At 41.7% G+C, this 25,220-nt stretch overlaps 1 long non-coding RNA gene across 6 annotated transcripts; it reads right to left on the bottom strand.

Annotated features, from left to right (window-relative positions):
• Nucleotides 1–12,005: 12,005 nt before the first annotated feature.
• LOC136224273 (uncharacterized) lies at nucleotides 12,006–18,013 on the bottom strand. 6 transcript variants are annotated; one of them, XR_010686353.1, is made up of 5 exons: nucleotides 17,707–18,013; nucleotides 16,236–16,335; nucleotides 15,336–15,479; nucleotides 12,656–15,149; nucleotides 12,006–12,490 (listed from the first exon to the last, which is right to left on the bottom strand). It is a non-coding gene; the product is annotated as an uncharacterized lncRNA (long non-coding RNA). The 6 variants fall into 6 exon arrangements; XR_010686355.1 differs by having other exon boundaries at nucleotides 12,006–13,049; nucleotides 13,232–15,149; XR_010686354.1 differs by having other exon boundaries at nucleotides 12,006–13,277; nucleotides 13,366–15,149.
• Between the last annotated feature and the right edge of the window lie 7,207 nt (nucleotides 18,014–25,220).

Below are 25,220 nucleotides of genomic sequence, written 5' to 3'. Positions count from 1 at the left end.
GTGGCCAGCTGATCATTGATATTGTTCACAGAGTTCTCCAATTCAGCCACTTTCTCGTCGGTCGCAGACATACTGACGGAAGACTGAGTATACTCGGATGAAGATGATTCAGAAGCCACAACTACTGATTCGGGACTGTCTACTCGCAACTGATCAAACTGTCTGACAAGCCGATTACTCTCGCGAAACCACAACCGCTTAATGATGACGTCTGCGCGAACGGTATCCATTAGTATGTATGCATGGTTTTATATGCATGATTCGTGGTGTGTGCGTTTATTTATTTACGATTATAAGATAAGAAGAACAAACGTTAGTCCTATTTACACGTATCACAACATCTCTCTTCCACCCTTATTCCTCCACACACTCGTTGGTCCAGGTCTCTTTCCTAGGATTTTGGTTTTTTGGCTCACATTGCGGTCCAGGGGACGCGTGATGCTGTCGATTATTGCGGGAAAGTAAATCAACCATCAGACAATACAGTTCGTTTTGACGTATCCATATTCAGTGACTAAGAAATCGACCAAGTTGGATTGTCCTTTCAGAATAACTCGTCTTTTGTCCTTTCGCGAGACGCGTTAATTCGGGTTTTGACTCCCTTTGAGCGCATCTCGGTTTTTAGACATGGTTCGAGTTATTCTTCTAGTCCAATCGTTCGTTATTGTCAATGACTCGTTCCCTTTTATTTGCGTGGGTTCGTGTCTCGATTTTTGGATTACAATGGGATCTTTTGGGTCTATCGAGAGACGTAACCACGTGTTTATTTAGTGATGGAATCACTTTTGGATTTTATTTAAGGGAACGGACTCATCGCGTAACGTGTTTATTCTTAGCGTCGAGGATTCGTTTGCTCATTTTGCTACGTGAAAAGATGGCGAGTCTTATTTTGAGCGCACGATAATCTTTCGGCTAATTACAACTCTTTGTTCCTCCCAATCCACGGGATATATCATCTCAGTGTGGTTATAGAAAATCAACGTTTTGTTGAATCGCGTGTTTGTTCGAAGCGAGAATATCACCGTTCTCTTTCCTTTAGGCACGATTTAAGCAAACACGTATATCGGGCCATATTTCTTGCAGTTTTGGTAACGGTCGAAATGATCGAGTCGTTAGTCAAAACCCGCAGTCTCGTCCATATGGCGCAATTATATGATTTGGCTTAATTCGGCTTCGAGATTTTAAACGGGGTATACTCTCGTTCGAGGCACGTATTCAACGGCATTGGTTTATTTTCTTTAGCTACTCGCGGGATTAACATATATCGTAGATTCAGAATGATTTTGGTCGTTTAGTTCATTTATGTCTTTTTATTTTCTTAGTCACCTTTTGCGGACACGTCCATTTCTCTTAAGACTGACACAAGGCATAACGTAAAAGCTCGTCTTTTATTCGGAAGGGACGGGCTACTTGTGAGAAACTTTTCACGTTACAACAAGGTCGTTCGAAACAGAAATGTTCTTCGTTTTCGTTTCGTCATGATCTCGTTTTATCCTAACTTATTTAAAGAATGTGAATAACGGCTACCGTTAATATAGTCTTTTGTATCGAAATGTAACTATCCTTAACACCGAACCGATTCATACTAATACGTGCTTACGTCATAACGTATTTCCTGAACACGTGCCTTCATCGGGACACCGAAAGGGACAAGGCGGGTCGCACATGTTTATTCATATGAGATGACTAAGTCGTCTTTAGTTCAAATCGTTTCGATGTTTTAGGGTAATTAGTATGTCGATTCATGAGTATATATTAACGCATCGTCTCATTTTCTTTACATAATTTAGGATTAGACACGTATCATGGCGGTTTGAAAACACGAACTGATTCATTTATCACATCAAAAATAGTAACGGGTAATCTTATGGAAACTTCTAAGGCTACTATATGCTGACACGGCTGACCGCGGGACCTCACAGGACCGCACAGATTCGCCCCTAACGAATGGATGGGGACCCTCTGGCGGCTTACTGTAAGGGGGAACTTACGCTAGCCTCTTTCGAGCGACGAATGGACTCTCGCTAGAGGTTTCGCGGAAATTACCCAAAGGGTTTGCAATAATGCTCGTGAATGCATACGAAAAGAAGTAAAACGATCTGTCCCCGTTAAGGGCTTAGTGCATGCCTTCCGGAATCAAATTTCTCGCTTCCCCAGCAGAGTCGCCACTTGTTAGACGAGGTGCCGCGGCCTAATCTCCCGGGCGGACCGGGGGGTGGCCAACCTCATGGCGACGTAAGCGGTGATTGGCGCCGAAAGCAACCAATCGTGGAATCAAGCTGCTCGGCAGGACCGGAGCTCGGAGATATGGAAGAGTCACCACCCACGAATGGGAAAATGAACACCGATCCCTTGCGGGAGACCGGTGTGGGTTCGGGAAACTTAGGTACGAGCCGAGAAGGCTAGCTCCTTTCCGGAGAAAGGCTACTAGACACCCCGACATCGCCCGGTTATGAACCACCGGCCTCCTACTCAGCATGTTAGGCGATAACGGACTAATCGTATACTTCTTTAAGTTTAAAATTCATTTGAAACCCTTTTCTTTCTCTTTTTTAGAAACCGTTTTGAGCATATGATATTGAAAAGCCACATCAGTAAAGAATCACCCATTTATGTTTATACATACACAGAGAGTGGGAAGAAAGAAGTGATTTATTTACAACTGTATTAAATATTATGTCGTGTGTTTATTCTACACTAACTTATTTCCCCAAAATGGGTTTATTTACATGGTTCGCACCTTAATCGCCATTGGAACGATTTAGGTGCGTTTTAAAACCCCGTTTGATGAAGTTCACTCGAATCGTCGTTGGAACGACTCGAGTATTTGAAAACGTTTGAGAAACCTTTTAATGAGAAAACATGGTTAAACATACAAGTCAATTTTACTTTGTACAAATTCTTTAAGAAAATGGTTCAAAACTCTATTATTTGCAAAGAAAACGATTTTAAAACAGCCTTTAGTGACGGAATTGGCAAATTACAGCAGCACTCCAATATTTTCCAGATTTGTTCAAAAGCATTAAATTAAATCTAATTCAATCGTTTTGGACTTCCGAACTACCAAAGATGGATCATAGTCGAAAACGGAAGTTCCTAAAACGATGTTTTTATTTTAAAACGTTATTTGGAAACCTCTTTTAAATAAAAAACTTATAATTACAACATTTTCGATACCCGAACTACCTTTTTATCGGATCACGGTTCGTATTAGGATATCCAAAACGAGGTTTTTATTTTAAAACAAAACCGAATTTTATTTAACACGAAAAGAAAATTAAATAAATACGTTAACTAAATAAAGCGTGACAAAATAAATAAATAACTAAAGGAATAAAAACTATAGAATAAAAAAATAAATAGAAGGAGAGAATAAATAAAATAAAGAGTCTAGTCCTCGGATAATACCTTTAATTCGGTATCTGACAGTCGAAGCCGATTGATTCCACGAACCGCGAGCTCCCGTTTTTTATGAAAAATTTAGTAAAAATTGAACTTAGGAAATTTAGAGATTTTCAATTTTAGGAAAAAAAATGTTTTTTTCCCAAAAAATCCACTTCCTCTCTCTAGAAAAATATCTAGTGTGAGAAAGCTCTCCCCAAAAATCCTCCCCTTTACCTTGGGATCCGTGCCCTTATATAGGGAAACGGATCCCGGAACAATGGGCGACGCCCAAAAAAATTTGGGCGTCGCCCATTGTGGTTGGGCGGCCGCCCAACCTAGTGTTGGGCTACCGTCCAACCTTGTTGGGTGGCCGCCCAACATGAGTTGGGCGGCCGCCCAACAATAGTTGGGCGGCCGCCCAACAATGTTGGGCGAGCGCCCAACGCGAGGTTGGGCGCCCGCGCCCAACACTCGTCGGGCGTCCGCCCGACGCGTTGGGCGCTCGCCCGACGTGGTTGGGTGCCCGCCCGGCGACCCTCGGGGCGTGCCCCGCGCCGTCGGACGCGTGCACTCCGTGGCCGCCGAGCGCGCGTTCCGCGCAGCCAGACGCTCGCACGTCGCGGCCGCCGAACGCGCGCCCCGCGCTGCCAGGCACGTGTGCTCAACGGCCCATGAGGGCGCGCACCGCCAGCGGTCCCAGGCATTGCTCGGACGTCGAGAGCGTGCCACTCGCGGTGCGTCCGACGGACGCCCCGCGCACGTCTCGAGCCGTCAAGTGGGCGTTCGACCATCGTCGTCCGCGTGCGGGATGCCGTTGCGTGCCCGCGTCGTGCCGTTAATTTTCCTCAGCTTATTATTCTTTATATATTTTTCAAAACTTCCGGAATCAATCGCTTCGACCGTCTTATTTCAGGTTTTCGTCACAGGTCCTCCGACTCGGTGTCTACAACCGTTTTTCCACAACGGCTATGTCGGGATTCAAATCATTGAAGCCTCAAGATTGCTATAAAAAGGCCAATTCATCACTTGGATCAAAAACATATACAAGAGAGACAGACAAGCAAATCTTCACTAAGTCAAAATCCAAAATAGAAGCTGTCTGAAAAGAAAAAGCAAGCACTTACACCAAACTCCAATCATTGTGTAAAAGTCTAGATTGATTCAGTCATCTAAAGTGTTCTTATCATTTGTAAAAGGATAGAAAAATGAAGCTGAGTACTCGGTTATAGTACTCAGTGGTAGAGAGAAGTTGAGTACTCGGTTATAGTATTCAGTGGTAGATAGGATTGAGTAGACGAATAGAGGACGATACTCTTGCATACTCAGTTGCTATTGTAAAAGGTTTGTGCTCTACCTTTAAAGAGCTCAGTAGATGATTGAAAAATCTCGGAGGGATTCCGGGGACTGGACGTAGGCAGAGAGGCCGAACCAGGATAAGTCTGCTGAGTAACTTCTAACCCTTTCTCTTGATATATATATATGTATGTGTTGCTTGTTTAACTTTACTCAGTAAATAATCTATACAAGCTGAAGCTGAGTAATCTGAGTGCTGAGTTGGAAACTGACTTAAGTGTTACTTCCCAACTCACAACTGAAACAGCTCTAGTCAGTATCTGATTACAGCTGTCTCACACCACACTCAGCCTTGCTGACCTGAAATTGAGTTAAATTATCAAACATTCAATTAAGTCAGCATTATTAAGCAAAAAAGTTATATTAGTTCCTAAACCCCCATTGGAACTAATCCTATTACGTTACACGGGACCAACAACAAGATCGAGAGATACACTTCCTTGAGATACAAGATACAAGATACAATAGAAGAAGACGACTAGAGACTTGACATTCTTACAAAGATAGTAAAAGCATTCACAACCTTTGTGCTCTCATCTGTTACAGTCTTTATTCTCTGTATTCTTTACTTTTGACATATGATCAACACTGTCAAATACTTGTTTATCAAAAACATAATTCAATCCAATGCAAATTATTCTATGTTCATCATTTCATTCTAATACTGCTTCTATGAATATTCTAGGGAAATCCATATAAGCAAGACATATGAATAGTTATCATTTTATGAAGTTAGAAGAGATTCAATTCATAAAAGGATAATTGTATCACATCATCTACTTGTTTCGTTTTTAATTCTTAATTCCAATTCACTATGATAGGTCGAGGAATTGGGATTATTTATATAAAGACATCTAAGTTATTTAATCCTAGAACGAGAGATTGGAATAAATATTCTTATCTGATACAACTGCAGTAAGATTGAAAAGTATTTACAGGGTTATATTTACTAAAAACCTTATTTGTATCCCGAGATATGCACGGAATAGATTCCAAAGAAATCTAACTTAAGTTTTATTATTATTTTTAAACAAAACTATTTCACAAACTTAATTATTTATTTTCTATAACCAAAATAAAATGAATTTATAAATTAATCAGTTACAGTAGTGTTAGACGAGGTGCCGCGGCCTAATCTCCCGGGCGGACCGGGGGGTGGACACCTCATGGAGACGTAAGCGGTGATTGGCGCCGAAAGCAACCAATCGTGGAATCAAACTGCTCGGCAGGACCGGAGCTCGGAGATATGGAAGAGTCGCCACCCACAAATGGGAAAATGAACACCGATCCCTTGCGGGAGACCGGTGTGGGTTCGGGAAACTTAGGTACGAGCCGAGAAGGCTAGCTCCTTTCCGGAGAAAGGCTACTAGGCACCCCGACATCGCCCGGTTATGAACCACCGGCCTCCTACTCAGCATGTTAGGCGATAACGGACTAATCGTATATTTCTTTAAGTTTAAAATTCATTTGAAACCTTTTCTTTCTCGTTTTGAAAACCGTTTTGAGCATACATTATTGAAAAGCCATTTTAGTAAAGAATCACCCATTTACGTCAGTTCAATATACATAGGAAAGAGAGGGGGAGAAGGAAGAATTGATTTATTTACAACGGGATTTACATTACGTGTTGCATGTTAATTCTATACTAACTCATTTACCCAAAACAAGTTCATTTACATGGTTCGCACCTTAACCGCCGTTGGAACGATTTAGGTACGTTTCAAAACCTCGTTTGATGAAGTTCACCCGAATCGCCGTTGGAACGACTCAAGCGTTTGAAAACATTAAGAGAAAAACCTTTAATCAGAAAACGTGGTTAAGCATACAAGTCAATTTATTTTGTATAAATCATTTAAGAAAAACGAAAAAACTCCATTATTTACAATGAAAACGATTTTAATTACAAGGTTCGCTTAATCCGTCATTGGAATGGGCTAAGGTTTTAAAACGTGGTGTTTTAAGAAACGATTTGAAATGTCAAGAAAGCAACCCAGCCTCGCCTCTGAATCGGCCGTCGGTGGATGTTCTTCTTACGGACCCTAGCCTGAGTTGACTGTGGGTAAAATTGGCCCGAAAGCAACCTCGGTCGTGGACTGTAGGTAAGATGGCTAAAAAGCTACCTCGGTCGTGAACCGTAGGTAAGATGGCTAAAAAGCTACCTCGGTCGTGAACCGTAGGTAAGATGGCTAAAAAGCTACCTCGGTCGTGAACCGTAGGTAATATGGCTGAAAAGCTACCTCGGTCGTGAACCGTAGGTAAGATGGCTAAAAAGCTACCTCGGTCGTGAACCGTAGGTAATATGACTGAAAAGCTACCTCGATCGTGAACCGTAGGTAAGATGGCTAAAAAGCTACCTCGGTCGTGAACCGTAGGTAAGATGGCTAAAAAGCTACCTCGGTCGTGAACCGTAGGTAAGATGGCTGAAAAGCTACCTCGGTCGTGAACCGTAGGTAAGATGGCTAAAAAGCTACCTCGGTCGTGAACCGTAGGTAAGATGGCTAAAAAGCTACCTCGGTCGTGAACCGTAGGTAAGATGGCTAAAAAGCTACCTCGGTCGTGAACCGTAAAAAAGCTACCTCGGTCGTGAACCGTAAAAAGCTACCTCGGTCGTGAACCGTAGGTAAGGTGGCTCAAGGGCAAAAAGGTTCTTTCTAACGATTCTGAATTCTTTCAAAACACCGTTGTCTGTATTTTCTCACTGGAACCAGTGTCCTGGAGGTTCGAATGGTTTGGTAGGAATGTCTTTTTGGTTCGGAATGATTCACATTGTCGATTATTTTTCTGTTGACTGTCGTCTGTATTTTGACTGGTGCCACTGTTCTGTAAAAATTGGCTGTCGTCGGGAGTTCATATCTTGACAGTATTGGTCGCTGTCTGGGAGAAACGCAAGCTGAAACGGACTGCAAATCGGAGGTCTGTGCGCCTGGTAATTAATTATTTACTTTTTACCTTTATGTCACATCGTACTTTTTTCACTATTTACGGGAATGTCATTCCTCTTTCCTATATAAGGTGGTGGGGTTCCATTTCAACCCCACACCTTCTCTTTCTTCTCTCTCTCTCTAGATTTTGATTTGGATTATTCTCGGGATGGATTTGGATGAATGCGATGGCACGAAAGGCATGGAGGAGGTTTACGTGAACCTTGCTAGAGTGGACCCTTTCCACGACCCTACGACGCATCTGAGCCGGACACGCTGCAACGAGGTAAGTACTTTCTCACTTTTTCGTTATTTGGTTCAAATTCTAGGCTTTAGTATCCTTATCCGAATATGATTTGCATACTAACCTTTAGATTGCCTTAGAGGACTCTAGTTAGAAAACGTGAATTTCTTTACTTACAAGTAACACTTGTTTACTTTTGAGTAAGAATGTGCGCTATATGCATTGTGAATAGTAAAACTACGACTTTATGCATGCTAACAGTAAAAATAACATGAATAGTGAATGTGAATAGTAAAAAACGTGAATAGTGCACGTGGATAGCGAAAACGTGAATAGTAAAAGCGTGAATGGTGCACGTGAATAGTAAAAACTTAACTAATGCCTGTGAATAGTAAAAACGTGAATAGTGCACGTGAATAGTAAAAACTTAACTAATGCCCGTGAATAGTAAAAACGTGAATAATGCACGTGAATAGTAAAAACTTAACTAATGCACGTGAATAGTAAAAACCTTAAATAATGCACTGAATAGTAAAAACCTAACTAATGCACGCGAATAGTAAAAACTTAACTAATGCACGCGAATAGTAAAAACTTGACTAATGCTCATTGTCAGTGCGGACGAGAGTGGATTAAAGAATAAAGAATTAACTAAATCCTACATAAATGACCCTAAGGAGAGATTTTACAGAAAATTGGTCCAAATTGACCAGACGTCTCTAGGTTAGATTCTGACCGAAAGAATAACTAGTCTTAACGTGTTTTCAACAAATGCAAGCTTAGGAACCATATTTAAACTTTCCTGTATTGTTCTTTCTAGTTCCTCGAGATTTCCGGGACCACGGCCGAGATCCACGTGTGGTATTCTATGTTAGGCGCCGCGGCGAGAGCCCGTGTGCGTGAGTTGGGCTTTGAGCCCTTTATTTCAGCGCTGCCCCGCACCAATGGGGTGTGCGATCGCCTTGGCCTGCGGGCCCTATGCGAGAGGTGGGTTGATTCGACCCATACCTTCCACCTTTCTTTCGGGGAGATGACCATCTCGCCCCGAGATTTCTCTTTGCTGATAGGGCTGCGGGGGAGTAGCACTCCAGTTCCCTTCTGCTTTGACATGATACGTCCGTGGGTCGACCGCGCTAGGCTAGCCGCTTTGATTGGGCCAGGAGTTTACCCAGGTGCCAAATCCTCTCCAGAGAAGTTCATTTCTACCGCGAGCCTCTTGAGTCGCCGAGATTTTTGTGAGACGAATGACGCTGACTTGGCTGTCCGTAGCTTCCTAGTGTACACTTTGAGTGAGACGATTTTCCGCACCAAGAGCGGGAAGGTACATGCTGGTCTTATTCAGGCTTTTAGAAATTTGGATGTGGCGGCGTCTTATGATTGGGTGGGGGCGGGCCTAGCCTTCCTATATAAGTTTTTGGATTTGACTTGCCGGAAGCGCAAGGACTTCGGTGGTTACACTTTCGCTCTTCTGGTATGTGTGTACCCTAGACTCGTCCTTTCTATCTTCTTCACGCTTTTCGTTCGTAACCTTTGTTTTTACAAGCAGGTTTGGGCGTACGAGAGGCAGATTCTTCCTGGCAAGTCTCGGCGCCGGTCACGAGTACCGAGGCTCCCTCTCATGACTCGGTGGAGAGAGTTCGATTTAGGCACAGAGAAGAGACGGACGGTGGCGCGGCTCCTAGACTTGATTGGATCTGACTTTTTCTTTGTGTTTTTACATCAAGTTTAGGTGGGACGACCTTGACTTCGGTCCCGACTATGCGTACGTGACTTTCATCCAGGAGCAGCAGTGCGTGCTCACCGGCCCTTGCATGCGGGCCTGGTACTTAGGCGACCGGGGCATCACCGGGATTAGAGCGTCGCACTGGTCCCCGGGCGAGATCCCCGTTTCAGTGTTCGCAGGGCGGACCATGCCCTTGTCGGTTATCCGTCAGGACTTGACCCATCGGTTCGTGGGTAGAGAGGTGTGGGTTCATACCGGGGGCCGTGATCTTTACCTATCGACTTTGTTGAGCGCGAGGGATGCCCCAGCGGTGGCGATGGATGTGGATCCCGTGGCAGACGTGTTTTCACGGGAGGCTGTCGCGGTAGTCTTCGGTCAGGAGGAGGTCCCGGTGAGTGGTTCAGCCTATTTACCTTTATTCACGAGATAGCTAGCGGTATTTATTGTGTTTTCATTTGCAGGAGGGGTCCTGGAGGAGTGCTCATTTGTCAGACTTATTCGATGGCGCTCGGGCTCAGACATCTGCGAGCGAGCCCCCCCTACTATGTCGGCGAGTCCTCCAGCGCTGCCCGACCGAAGAGATCCTCTTGGGGTGTGCCCGTTCCGGACTACGGGAGAGATTTCGCGACCCTTTGTTATGATGAGTCCGGGGTAGCCTACGCGGGTGTCGAGATGGCTCCTCCCGTCTTCACATCGAGGGAGACTTGTACTGACTACGTGGGGCTGTCCGGTTACCTCAGAGACCGCCTCAGCTTGCGCTGTGCCGACCACCTGGTATGTATCATTGCCTTATTTTAGTGTAGTGGAATGCATGCATGTATGTATGATTTCTGTTCTTGCCTATGCTGCTTTTTTTTTTCACATCTGTTTTTCTTCTTTTTTTGTACCTTTTTTTAGAGCGATCTTCACACCCATGAGCGGAGACGGAGTGAGTCGGTGCGGGAGGCCGATGCCAGGGTTGGCCAGGTGTACCAAGAGCGGAACAACCACTGGTCGGAGGTGATGCGGAGGGAGACTGAGGGTCGCCTTGCTGTCGAGGAGAGAGCACGAGTCGCCGAGGAGAGACTCCGAGTTGCCGATGAGGCCTTATCTGCAGAGCGGGCGTCACGCTTGAGGGATTTTGAGGACTACTGGGATATCTCTCCTTATTAGGCTTTATGGCTTTGTAGTAGTTTTTTATTAGGATTACCCCGATGTATATCTGATGTATAGGGAGCGGGGTGGATAGCATGTAGGCTTTTTATTGTGAAAAGTAAGGTAGGAAATGTATAACTCATGATTCATATTACCATGCATTCAGTAGATTATGATGATTCCAATCATTCTCGTCAAATATATTCATGCCTTTATTTATTTACAAACAACAGAAATACTTAGCCTCTTATACATTGTTTTTGTAATTGCTCAAGTTATAACTACTGTTACCAGGACCCGCCTTTCGGTTTTCGGATCCCGACGATTTTTCTCCTCTCCTTTTACTATCCCGGAATTTTCAAATGAGTGCCCTTTCGGGTTTTCACCCACTGGGATGTCCCTTATTGTTGCATAGGCCGCCCTTTACGGGTTTTCAACCTATCGGGAATTTTTCTTTCTTTTTTTTTTTTTTTTACGAAAAGTATTTCTTAAGCCTATCCAGGTTGGTAGGTTCGGAGAATTCCATGCCGTCCATAGTAGTTAACTTCACCGCTCCTTTGCTTAGTATCTTCTTCACGAAGAATCACTACACCATAGAATGCCTATTGCAATGATGCTGATTCGTTACGTTTGGCACCAAAAATTGTTGTGTTATGGCCAACAATGGCCAAAGGCAACGATTTTGGTCAATTTATTTTCGTTGGTTAATTCACGGTTGCTTTTTCTCTTAAAGGCAACGAAAACATTCACTAATGTAACAATGAAGATATCGTTGCTTTTGTTTTGAGCATGTGCAACGGTCAAAGGATACAACTAAAAGGCAACGAAACATGTACCTAACTGCAACGATTTTATAATTACTAATCGTTGCCTTTAGTAAGTTAAAGCAACACTATTTCAAACCTAAGGCAACGTTTTTATCCTAAGCCAACACTATTCCGGATTAAAAGCAACAGTATTTTATAGTATGGCAACGATTTTTTAACCATTAGCAACACCTAATGTTATACTAATGCAACGACTTTTTTTGTCTAAGGCAACAATTATTTTTCTAAATCAACGATTTTTGTCTAGTAAAAGCAACACATTTTTATAGAAAAGGCAACGAATTTAATTTATAACAACGATGTTTCTCTTACAAATGCAACATTTTGTAACATTAAGGCAACGATGTTTGGAACAATGGGCAACGATGTTTTGTTTAGAAGGGCAACGATGTTTAAGGTAGAAGGCAACAATGTTGTATCATAAAGGCAACGATGATATTTATAATCCAAAAGGCAACACCTGTTTAAATAACCATCCACAAACAACAAAATCCAAATGTACCTCACAAATCTTAAAGTAATATCACAAGCATAAATAAATTAGTCGTCGTGTTCATTTGAACGAACTGTAGAAAGAACACCATCTAAATTTAGATAGATGATGGGTTCATAAGTCTCAACTTTTGTACAAGAAATTCAAGTTCTTCACTTCCTCTCTAATCTCATTCTTCACTTCATCTATGATTTCCTCTCTGATTTCCATTTTGAATTGTTCTTTTGCATCTTCAGACATGAGGTCCTTACTCGTAGTAGTTGAAGATTCGGCACTCCTGTAAACTTTTGTTTTCTTTATGGTGCCTATTCTACCAACTAGATATTCACGACCATAAGATGATGAGCCTTCAAGTATTTCATCAATCTGCGTAATGTTTTCCCCATCAGATGACAACTCTTCAATCCTTGACTGTAAAATAAAAACATGAAAACAAACAGAAGAATATGATTTAAATAAAGTGCAGACACTTAAACAAAAAAAAATCTGATTTAAATAAAGTGCAGAAAGTTAGAGAAGCATCTGAGTTCTTATAACCAAGTAAAATCCAATAACCAATTAAAATTGGAGACATACCTATTCTTGTGACTAGCATGATTCTCTAACCAATATTCACCTCACTGGCATATAAACAGAAAACCTTACTTGAAATGGGAAGTCCATGATACCTCTAATCATCCCAATAAGAAGTCAAATTATCATTGTATGTTCGCACAAACAAGATTATCATTCAATAAAAATAACCCTATCAATCTAGGGTAACTTTAAAATTATGGATGTGTTACCAGCCCTTGATCTGGATCTAGTTATAGGACCTGCATCTTCAAATCAGTTAGTGACCCAAACTTGGGCATTTTTCTTTCTTGTTTACCTTTCTTGTGGAATAGAAATTTAGTGCTCAATTTTAAATAACCCTACAGTCTCAATAATAAGTTCGATTAGAAATGTCTCCCTCTCTTTGTGGCACCATCTGCTCCATATAAAGGAAGTACAAGCTAAGATATGACTAATTACAAAATTTCTAGCTAGTAGAGTACGCCAGCTAACTAATAGGAAATGTAAAAATAAAGATCTAATTAAGATACAAATATGCAGCTAATAGGAGAGATAAACCTTAGCAAGTTGGAGCAATTTTGGCCTAGATAAGGATACATGGAGCAATTTTTGATTCAGTTGGCCTAGATAAAATTCACAGATTCTGCAGAGTTTAGAATGCAATAAAATTACCTCCGAAGGAAAATCAAAAGTAGAAAGGAGAAAATTGAAGAGAAAGTGGGTTTTTGTACCCATAGAGTCTAGGAGAAAGAGGTTGAAGAAATGACTGAAACAACAAATTGGGGCAAAAGTCCCACTTCACTGGGCTGAGTCTTTCAAAATGGGGTCTGCTCTGCAATGTTTGTAATGTTGGTGTGTGATCATCAAAATCTCAAATTACAGTCCTAAAAACGTTTTTTTATTCTTTTAAATATAATATGCATATATTGAAAAGAATACATGCCTATAACTATGCCTTATAGGCCAAATAAGCAACTTGAGCTTAGATGAATGATCATAGGAAAAAATAATAATATGAGAACTAGTCCTCTTGAAGTATACCAAAAGGTGTTTAAGCAAATTAAAAGCTATTTGCCTATGTTGTACCAAAAAAAAAATGCTTGTCCTACATTAAAGGAGCATGTGAAGAACTGAACATCACAATTAGGGAAAAATTCAGCATATGATGCAATTTAAAGATAAATTAACTAGGCTTTCTTATAATAGGCTTGAGCTACATATGGATAGGCTACTAAATTGTATGGAACCTATGGCCAAAATTGAGCTCTCTTCCCTGTGCTCTTCACTTTCTTTAGTACATTGTTTGGCTCTATATACCCACTCACTATTGCTTTGCTTTGCTTTCTGTTCACATCCACTATCATTAAGAAAAAAAATTCGTGAACTGTGTGCAATTAGTTCCTTAATGTACCAATTCAACTAATATAATTAAGTAGTTATTAACATTTAATAGAGGTAACTAGATTAGCCAATTGGCTCATTCACAATCTTTAGTTAGAGGTTGTGTTTGGTTTGGTTTTCCATCTGCATTCATATAAAAAAAAAAGGGGCAGCCCGGTCGCACTACGCGTCCCCGCTGAGCGAGGGTCCGGGGAGGGGTCCCACCACAAGGGTGTACTGGGGGCAAGCCTTCCCCTGCCAATTTATTTGGCAAGAGGCCGCTCCTAAGACTCGAACCCGTGACCTTTTGCTCACACGACAACAACGTGCATTCATATATACACACAAAATAAATGCAATGCCCTGGGAACTCTTTTCACAAAATTTTAGTATATGCTTGTGGAGGAAAAGAAAATGTCCACTTTGATAATCATGTCCATATAGCAGATGAGCAATAGATTCCTAAAGTACATACGAGATACTATAGATTTTGTCACCCCTCTCACTTTCTTATATAAATGAGCCTAATCCTTCAAAACGAGAGGGGAAGAGATTACAGGTTACATGCTAAATTAAACTAGAGATATCATCTTAATGCCTATACAAAGACTCAAGGCCAGATATTGGCCTTGTCAGCAGCCTCAACACAAATTAAAAATCGGAAAAGATAAAACCGATATCTAGCAACGATGCTCTTTTCAATGTTTTCCAGGTCGCTTTACCTCTTTTTTACATAAAGGAAAAGGTCGCATACAGAATACATAAAAAACTTATAAGCCCAAAAAAGAGTGCCTGTTTATGTATAGACTAATTTCAGTCCCTAAAATACAATGATGAGGAATTTATTTTCTCATACCAGTCCAATAAAGAATGAATACTCAACAGTTAATCAACATGTCATCAACAAATTTTCTTATAACAGTTTGATTCTCTGAAACTAATCCATGAAAAAAGGGTCCACTACACAAGGCAAAAAGAAGATGCAGCCCATATATGAAATGGATTCACATTGAAATAGTTATGAAGCAATTATATTACTTGTGATTGCTGAGCGTTGTGCACGATCTTCCACTTCAATAGCCACCTGAACCAGACCTCCTTCTAACTGTGATATGCATGGTGGTACAGGAGTATCCTACAACATATTTCAGAAAAGCTCTAAGAGGAAATTTTTAGCCTCTATAAATCTTTCTAATTTATAAACAGAGAAAGACAAGCAGTATATAGTATATATACAGGAGCTATGACATGAAATCTTATAATTCCTTGATTAGGATACATGCATGATGCATGATACCAAGCCTAGCCAAAGTAATTGTACCTGAGGATTTGTTTCAGCACCAACTGTACTGAATCAATAACGTATATAAATAAAGTGAACTCCAGATCTTCTGCACGATAGCAAACAAAGAGGCCACAACCCATACAGTTCATGCGAAATTGCTTCTCCAATTTCCCTTCACCCCTGGTAAACAATGAGACATAGTTTGTAAACTGGAACACCATTACAGTTTCTTCTATTGTAAATTTGAATCCGAAGATAAGCCAATAAGTTGAAAAGAAAAATATTATTGAATTGCTGCCACGTTAGCAATTCAAGAATGATGTGAACATGTTAACTGAACTGATATTTTAACACCTGAATCTAGTTATACCCATTATGCTTGAATAGCATGACCTCTTCAATTTCTAAATGGGTCAATTACTGTCCAAACAATGGCAAAAGAATATGTATTACCATCCAATAGCTTGGGGGTAATTCTGGTTCACTAGGTAATATTTTAGGCCTTCATAACAATTATCAACTATGCTGAGCGAAAATTATCCCTCAAATACAGGATAACATCTCCAGCATGGAGAAAAATGGCCTTTGTCACTCAATATTTGTCCTTTCTTTCCCACTCAACTTTGAATATCATGGCTCAAAGTTATCCTTTTATGGGAAGTAGGAAGCTATACAACTAGGCAACCTCAAGCCCATCCTTCCATCTCTAACAGAAGAAGCCCCTTCTCTGAAAGCAGCAAGACTCGGTCACAAGTTTGCACAGATAAACCATGAACTTTAAATAGAATTAAATTGTATACACAAGTTGAAAGCAAGAAAATATGAGGTACTAGTTGCAATAATTATAAACAGACATATCAAAATCTAGCACTTCTGGATAAAAAGAAGACAATACAGCAGAATGCTTTAGATCTTACTGAAGATATCCATGAATACCTTTTCAAGAGAATTTTCCGCCCTCATTGATGTTCAACCTTGCAAGATGCTTCCTCTTGTCCAATACATATGCTTTGTCAGTCTTCCGTTTTGGCATTTTCTGCAACTGAGTATCTTTTAACAAACATATTTCTGTTTGCAACAATATCATACTGAAGGATGAAAAAATGAAGTTCCTTCGTACAAAAGTATAGAAATCACATAATAAGTACATTATGAAGATCTGCAATTATTTCCTGTTAGTTATAAGAAATCCACTATAATCAACTATGTTTTTTTCTTCTTTCAAGCTACTAAACAGCCAGGTCAAACTACATGCAGCTGAAGAAACAAATTAACTTATTAAACATAGAGGAAGAACTCTTCGGGAAAAAGATTGAAACATCAAATATTTTGTTCTATGAATTCTGTTACAAATAATTGCATAGCAAGAGAAACAGAAAATAAGTCTATAAGTTGAATTAACTAGAGGTGATCTTTTGAAGTCCCCTTGTATTCACCTGTAGGTTGCTCTATTAAATGCTAATTTCATGACTTAGATTGCCTAGCAACTCTATTCAAGTTAAGCATCAATTGAAGATTCAAAAATTTGATTGCTGAACCATAGTGATCAGTGCATTTTTAACATTACCAGCACTATCACGAACGTTACGGATTGCTGAACCATGAATCTCTTTACCTAATTTAATGGCCCCCATGTAGGAGCATTCACTCAAACCAATAATCATTGCCACTGAATACCTTTACTTTTCATCTCTTTACCTAGATCCATTGTTTAACGACAGGCCTTAAGAACAGATGGATAAGTGAAATTATCAGGTCTGATACCTTTACTTTTCATCTGTTTATAAGTAGAAAGAGCCTCTCCATACAGTGCATTTCTAACATAGGACGAGATGAGAATATTCCAAGGAAGAGGATCTAAGATGTCTGAATTCTCAGTTACAGCATGAGCATCAACTAGCGTATTGAACTTTGAATAAAAAGTAATAAGCTTGGGTACCAAAACTGGGTGTTGCTCAAATCCCATAGAGATAATAAGAGCATGGAACTGTTTACCCTGCGCAGGATAAGAGAAGAAAAGAGACAGATGGTAGAACGAGGCAGTATCGCAGGAGATATGGCGCTGGATAAGAGCAAAGGATTCAAATGCTTTTAATAAATGGCCCTCCCGTGCAAAGTTCTTGAGAGAATTTACAAGGCTTCTATCATTGATTCATTGCCACTGTCGCAATTCCCAGGGATGGGGAGATTGCTTTGAGGAAGTACCTCTTTGGTACTTTGTTTCCATTTTCGAGGAATGAACCTTTGGATTTAACATTACCAAATCTACAAAACTCTTACATGGAATTCAGTTAAGTGAATAAACGCCATTTGGCTAATGTTATTCTTTTGATGTACTCGTTAACATGTTAATCCTCAGACTTATCAAATGTATGAAACTTTTCAAATCACAAGAATTAGAGGTTACCTTGTTGAATCTGGGGAGCCTCCATCAACCTGCCGATGATAATAGCACCCGAGACTCCATGGATTCTCTAATCAGCAACCTAGAATCGATCCCGACCTAAAAGCTTCGAGCCATCCTCTTTCGCTCACAAAGGACGATGAAACCCCACCCCAAAACTAGATTCCGACCTAATCGCAAGAGTTTTTCCTAAATGGGTGAGATCGCTTTGCTTTCTGAAATGGAAAAACTCAAGTTTGAATGAGAGCTGTGAGAGAGAGAGAGAGGGGGAAAATGACTGAGAGTAATCGCTAAGGGAAAATGGCCGAAAGCAAAATCGTACTGAATGAGAGTAGCGCGTGTGTTAGAATTGGGGGAAGTGAAAAGTCCATGAGTGAAAATCGGAAGGAAAGTGAAAGTTAATTGTGAAAAGTAAATTTTAGGGGGAAATAAATTTTTTTTTATAAAAATTAATGGTGGGAAATGAAAAGATTAATTTGATAGAATTTTGATTAGAAAAATAAAGATCAAATATTATTTGTTAATTTGATAAGATTTTGGTATTAATATTATTTTTTTACCAATTTTTAATTAATTGGAACAAATTGTTATATAATTTATTTATTTAGCTTTTTTCTATGACTATTTAAAATATATTATTATATTATTTTGCACTATTTTTATTTAATAAATGCAATTATTTACAAACTATGATAAAAACTTTAATTAACAAATATTAAAATTAAATTTATCAAAAATAATCACTATATCTTAATTTGCAAATTAATTAGGTATAGTAATTATTTTTATTAAATGCAACGTTGGAATAGTAGTTTTATAAGGTACGTCGTTGCTTTATTTAATTATCAAGTTAAATAAGGCAATGACATGTTGTAAATGTCTTATTATTGTTGCTTTAGTTCAAATTGAACAATTAAAAATAAATCAAAGGCAACGATCCATTCATAGTCATTGCATTAGACCCATATAAACATGAACAATAAAAAAAACAATAGATAATGCAAGATAACGCAACGATTCACTGTAACGATTTTTTAAAATTGGTTGCTATAGACAATCTATGGTGTAGTGAATGACCCTTCCCAGTTAGGCTTAAACTTGCCCCTAGGGTCGGTGTGCGTCACACGGATCTGTTTCAGCACCATGTCCCCCTCTTTGATAGGGCTGGCCTTGACCTTTTTGTTGAAGGCTCGGGTCATCCTTCTCTGATATAGCTGCACATGGTAAAGGGCTTCCATCATTTTCTCGTCAACCAAAGCCAACTGCTCATATCGCTTCTTCACCCATTCCGTCTCGGGAATCTCTGCTTCCACTGCGATTCTCAACGATCGCTTTTCGATCTCAATCGGGAGGACTGCTTCTGTTCCGTATACCAAGGAGAATGGCGTTGCCCCAGTTGAGGTTCTAACTGTCGTGCGATAAGCCCATAATGCGAGTGGGAGCTGCTCATGCCAATTCCGATGTGATTCCACCGTTTTTATGAGAATTCTCTTAACGTTCTTATTAGCTGCTTCTACTACCCCATTAGCTTGTGGACGGTACGGAGAAGACCTGTGATGTTCAATGCCATATTCTCGGAAGAGACTTCTTACTTCCCCCTGAAACTGGACCCCGTTATCCGTAATTATGTGATGAGGTACTCCAAACCTGGTGATCAAGTGTTTCTCAATGAACTTCCTCATCTGCTTGGATCCCAATTTGCTAAACGACTCTGCCTCTACCCACTTGGTGAAGTAATCGATGGCGACTGCAATAAACTTGTGCCCATTCGAAGCATTAGGCCTTACCTCACCAATGATATCAATGCCCCAGGCCGCAAATGGCCAAATAGGTGCTAACACATGTAATTCCATGGCTGGAAGGTGACTACAATCTCCATGGATTTGACAATCGTGGCATTTCTTTGCATATTCGTTACAATCTCTTTCCATGGTGAGCCAATAGAAGCCTTGCCTGATGATTTTCTTTGCTAACGCCGCTCCTCCCATGTGGGCCCCGCAAATTCCTGAGTGTACCGATTCCATTGCCTCGCGGGCTTCTCCCGCATCCAAGCACCTCAGTTGTAACCCATCGGTGTGCCTTTTATAAAGCAAATCGTTGTGGATGACGAACTGCTGAGCTAACCTTCTAATCACAGCTTGATCTCTAAGTTCCGACTCTGCCGGGTATGTTCCCCTCTTCATGAAGTTCATGATATTGAAATACCACAATTTTTCATCTGCCCCTAACAGCATTACGTCTTCGTGGCATGGTTTGTGAGATCTCCTCAATACCAACGGTTTCGAGGCAAGGTTCTGGGGGTTGTCCCAAACTGACACTAAAGTGGCCAAAGCGTCCGCAGCCTGGTTCCGTGCTCGAGGGATATGATAAAAACGACATTCCTTGAATCTTTGTGCCAACCCTTCTAGCTGGTCTAGGTATGGACATAGCCTTTCTTCCCTCACTTCCCAGTTTCCTTGTGCCTGTTCGATGATCAGCTTCGAGTCGCCCCAAATTTCAACATATGATGCCCCCAGTGCTGCTAGTGATTCCAACCCATAGATGCATGCTTCGTATTCGGCCATATTGTTGGTGAGAGGGAAGGATAACTTCTTTGCCATCGGGATCCTTTCTCCCTCTAGTGAGATAAGTAATACCCCTACTCCGTCTCTATTCGGATTAACTGCTCCATCAAAGAACATTTTCCATGGTATAACTTCTATTGCGTTCAAGTGCTCATTGGGGAAATCATAGTTTATCTCTTCTTCTTCTGAGCTCAGGGGTTGGTTGGCCAGAAATTCTGCTACGGCCCTCCCCTTGATAACCTTCTTCGTTACGTATTCAATATCAAACTCGGACAAAAGCAACAACCATCGGGCTAGCTTCCCTGTTAGAGACGGAGTTCGGTACAGATACTTCACGGGGTCCATCCGAGAAATAATGATCACTCTGTAAGATTGAAAATAGTGTCGTAGTTTCTTTGTTAGCCATACTACTGCTACGCACGTCTTTTCGATCATGTTATACTTAAGCTCGTACTCCAGGAACTTCTTACTCAGATAATATACCGCGTGCTCCATGCTCGTGTCCCCTTCCTGGGCCAGCATTGCCCCAATGGATCGCTCCTCGATTGCCACATAGAGGAGCAGCGGTTTTCCCAGTTTAGGCGGTCTCAGAATTGGCGGATTAGACAAGTAATCCCGGACCTTCTCTAAGGCCTGCTGACACTTATCATTCCAAATCGTGGGTTGATCTTTCCGTAGCAACTTAAAGATCGGCTCGCAGATTGCAGTGAGTCTTGCTATGAACCGGCTGATATACTGAACCTGCCCCAGAAACCCTCTCACTTCTTTCTCATTCTTTGGTGCCAGCATTTCTCGTATGGCCTTCACTTTGTCGGGATCTACCTCAATTCCCTTGTTTCCGATTATATAGCCTAAGATTTTCCCCGATGAAACGCCGAAGAAGCACTTCTTCGGGTTTAACCTTAGCTTGAATTCTGCAATTCGGGCCAAAAACTTCTCGAGTGCAGCAAAATGCCCCTCTCTCGTCTCTGATTTGACCATCATGTCATCCACATAAAATTCTACCTCCTTATGTATCATATCATGGAACAGTGTTGTAGCCATTCGCTGGTAAGTTGCCCCGGCATTCTTCAAACCAAACGGCATCACCCTGTAGCAGTATGTTCCCCACTCAGTTCTGAACGAAGTTTTTGCTTTGTGTTTTTTGGCCATCTAAACTTGCATGTAGCCCATGAAACCGTCCACATTCGTGTGTAAGACGCTCGATGCTGCACTATCGATCAATACGTCAATATGAGGCAATGCGAACTCATCTTTCGGGCATGCTTTGTTAAGATCACTATAATCGACGCACATTCTCACTTTCCCGTCCTTCTTCACGATGGGCACTACGTTTGCGACCCAATGGGGATAGTCGATTACTTCGATGAACCCTGCTTCTAACTGCTTTTTCACTTCTTCTCTGATCTTATCTGCCCATTCCGGTCTCATGCGTTGGAGTTTCTGTTTCACGGGCTTAGCATCGGGGTATGTCGGAATACGGTGAGTTACGATTGATTGATCGATTCCTGGCATGTCTTCGTACGTCCAAGCAAACACTATTTCGTATTTTTTAATTATTCTCTCAAATTCTTTCCTCTCTTCAATAGTTAATTCTTGAGCAATTTGTATAAGTTTAGGATTTTCATCCGTGCCAAGATTGAAAGTTGACATTTCTATTGCATTGATTTCAAATGTAGGCATGTTATATGAATGAGAATGCATGGAATGATCACGATCAACATCAAGCAAGTAAGCAAAATCAGAATTCATTTCATTGATAGTATTGGCGAGTACATCATCTGATTCAAATAAAGCAGTAATACAATTTTCATCATCGAGGTCCTCGGGTTTCTCATGAGCTTTGGAGGTACTAGGCTCATTCACCGCTCCTGCAGTTGCTTCAATAGTGATGACTTGCTCCTCGGCATTCAAGTCTAACATCATAATCTCCTCGACAAAGCAGCTCGCTTTTCCACTGCCCCAGTCAGTCACATCATTGAAGATCTCGAACCCCGGCAGAATCTTCCCTTCGGTGTTAGTCCATGGCTCAGGGGTCCCTGAATAAACCTTTCCATGTCCTTCATTCACGAAATACTTCCTTAGGCCCACTTTTCCTTCACTACTTGCGTTGGACGGACCTCCCTGTTCATATCCTAAACCCCTCCGGGTTTTCTGACTGTTGAAGTCCGGAAATTCTGGCAGCCCTTGATGGTGTGCTCCCAAACCCATACCAGGGATGAAGCCTCCTTTCATCATTTTCACCACATCGGTGGTCATGCTAGACTCGTAGATCCCAGAAACTTGGAATCCGGAGAACAGTTGAGGCTCAATTCCCAATGCTGCCACCGAGCTCAATTTCTCTGCTCTGATCGTCACTATCTCCTCCCCGAAGGGAAACTTGATCATTTGATGGAGCGTGGAGGGCACACCTCCCAACTTGTGGAACCAAGGGCGTCCCAACAATACAGCAAAGGTTACCGGGATATCCAGCACCGTGAATTCAGTTTCTTCCTCATGCGGCCCCACTTTCAACTTGGCCTTAAAGACTCCTTCAATATGCCTACGGCTATCATCATAAGCCCTAATCACAGTTTCCGAGGCCGTCAAGTCTCCTCTTTCCACTCCCAACTTAGACAAGAGTTTCAACGGGCAGACATTAATAGCCGATCCATCATCGACCATCACACAGCTAGTCTTCTTCCCGTTGATTTCCGCTCGGATGTACAAAGGCTTATTGTGAGCCTTCCCCTCTTCTGGGAGATCCTCGTCGGTAAACGTGATTTCAGTTTTCTTTCGAGCTATAATTGCCCCTACTAGTGCTGCCGGTTCGGTATCGGTAGAAATAACCAAATTCTGCAGCTCTTTCATCAGGTTTTCACGGTGGTACTTGGAATGGCATAAAACTTCCCACACTGTGGACTTAGCTTGTGTCTTCTTCAACTGCTCAAGAACTTGGTCATCGGGCTTAGGAGCCGACCCTTCCCCCATCTCAGTCTCAACCATAGGTGCCTTTCCCTCGGCCACTCGTCCTGACCTTGTCATGACGGCGATTTCTGGCTAATCATCCGATTCATCCCAAATATTGATAGGAATCCTCCGATTAGCATCTTCCTCGTCCGAGGAACTTTCCCAAATATCCACAATCATTAAATCCATAACGTGAGGAACGTTCGGATTCAAATAAAAATGATCCGCTGATCCATACAAAGCCCAACCTATCAGATCATTGTAATCTCGGAGGGACACTCTGCTCATCCTTCTAGCTGCCAACGGAATAGCTCCTCTCTGTATGCACATAAGCTGCAGCTTATCACTCATTGTTTCGTGACACTGCTCATACTGGTGCCTCCACCTCCTAGCATAATCCACGAATGGTTCCTCGGGGAATTGCCTGATCCTATCCAGATCTTCCAGGGATCCCGTCCATGGAACATACATCTCATATCTCGCCATAAAAGCACTCCTAAGCGGTATCCAATGACCCATTTCCTCCTCTGGTAGGCCTTGGTGCCACAACAAGGCTTCTCCCATTAAAGTTTCCGGGAAATGTTCATGTAATTCACATTGCGGGAATCCGGCGTCGTACATATGGTTGCGGAATAACCTCGCATGCTCAACAGGATCCTGGTATCCACCATACCTAGGCATTGCCAACACTGCCTCGGGCGTTTCATAAGAGGGGGAGTCCGGGGTTTGATCTGCCAACATCCATACCGTATACTCTTTGATAAACCTCTTCGTCATTGCCGCCCAATTGGTCTTAACATGCATCGGAAGTGACATATACCACATCAACGGCTCACCCATCAATGAATTATAGAACAAGCTGGTGATCTCTTCTTCCTTAAAACCCAAGGGCGCCATGGCCGACAAGTAGAAATGAAGGTGTTCCATCGGATCTTTGTTGCCATTATACTTACTGACCCTCGGTAGCGGACGCTGGATAGGTCCGATCTGCATCGCAAAGCGCTCTGCAGTCCTGTCCTCAGCTCTTTGATACTTTTCTAGAAATAGATCTAACAATTGATCCCAATCATACTTGCAAGAGTCGGGTAATGAGTGAAACCACCCCAAAGGCTCGCCTATCAGCGAATGGTGGAACCATTGAGCAATCTCATCCACCCCGAAGGATTCAACAAACATATCGCGCATATATTCACGCAAGTGCACCTCGGGATTTCCCCCTCCACTAAACAGACCTAAATTAGGCACAATAGTTCGAGACGACCTTTCTCCGGTCTCTTCAGCACTATCTTCATCATACGGTGCTCCACCATCCAATCCCTCTCCCATCGGTTCATCCTCTTGTTCCTCGCCAAGGAAGGACACATATAGACCATTTCCTACATTGTTCCTTTCGTCGGAATCCAGCAACTCCTCTACGTTCTCCTCGAAGGATTCCATCACTACACATTCTGTCAAACCAACTCCGATCATGCTCACCCTATGATTAGGCAATGGATTACGCCTAGTGGAAGGGTTCGCTGATGAAGGATCAGCTATCTTTTTCTCCTCGATTAAATCTTGGATTTCGTGTTTCAGCCTCTCATAATTCTCAATTGTATGCCCATAATTGCTGTGGAACTCACAATACCCTCTAGCCTGTATCTGCGGAGTAGGTGGAGCTTTATTATAAGGGGTAAGGGCTTTCAACAATCCCTTTTTCTGCAAACGTTCAAAAACTTTTGCGTAAGTCTGATCAAACTTGGCGAACCGCCTATTTTCGATAGCATTAAGATCAAGCACTTTTACTGCAGCAGAGTCTGTACTCGCACTTGGCCCTCCGGCACTATATCCAGACTTCGTCCACTTGGTATATGCTTTCTTCGGCTCTCCATCCCCCTCAACGGTCAAGGCACAGCTATACATCTGATTGAAATCGGTAAAAGGCATATACCACAACTCATTCTTAATATACGACAATGTGTTACCGACTACCATTCGGATCTGATCCTGCTCAAGCGGCTTTTG

Source organism: Euphorbia lathyris, chromosome 3, assembly GCF_963576675.1.
Source record: "Euphorbia lathyris chromosome 3, ddEupLath1.1, whole genome shotgun sequence".
Taxonomy (NCBI): Eukaryota; Viridiplantae; Streptophyta; class Magnoliopsida; order Malpighiales; family Euphorbiaceae; genus Euphorbia; species Euphorbia lathyris.
This window is presented reverse-complemented; position numbering and strand designations above follow the sequence as displayed.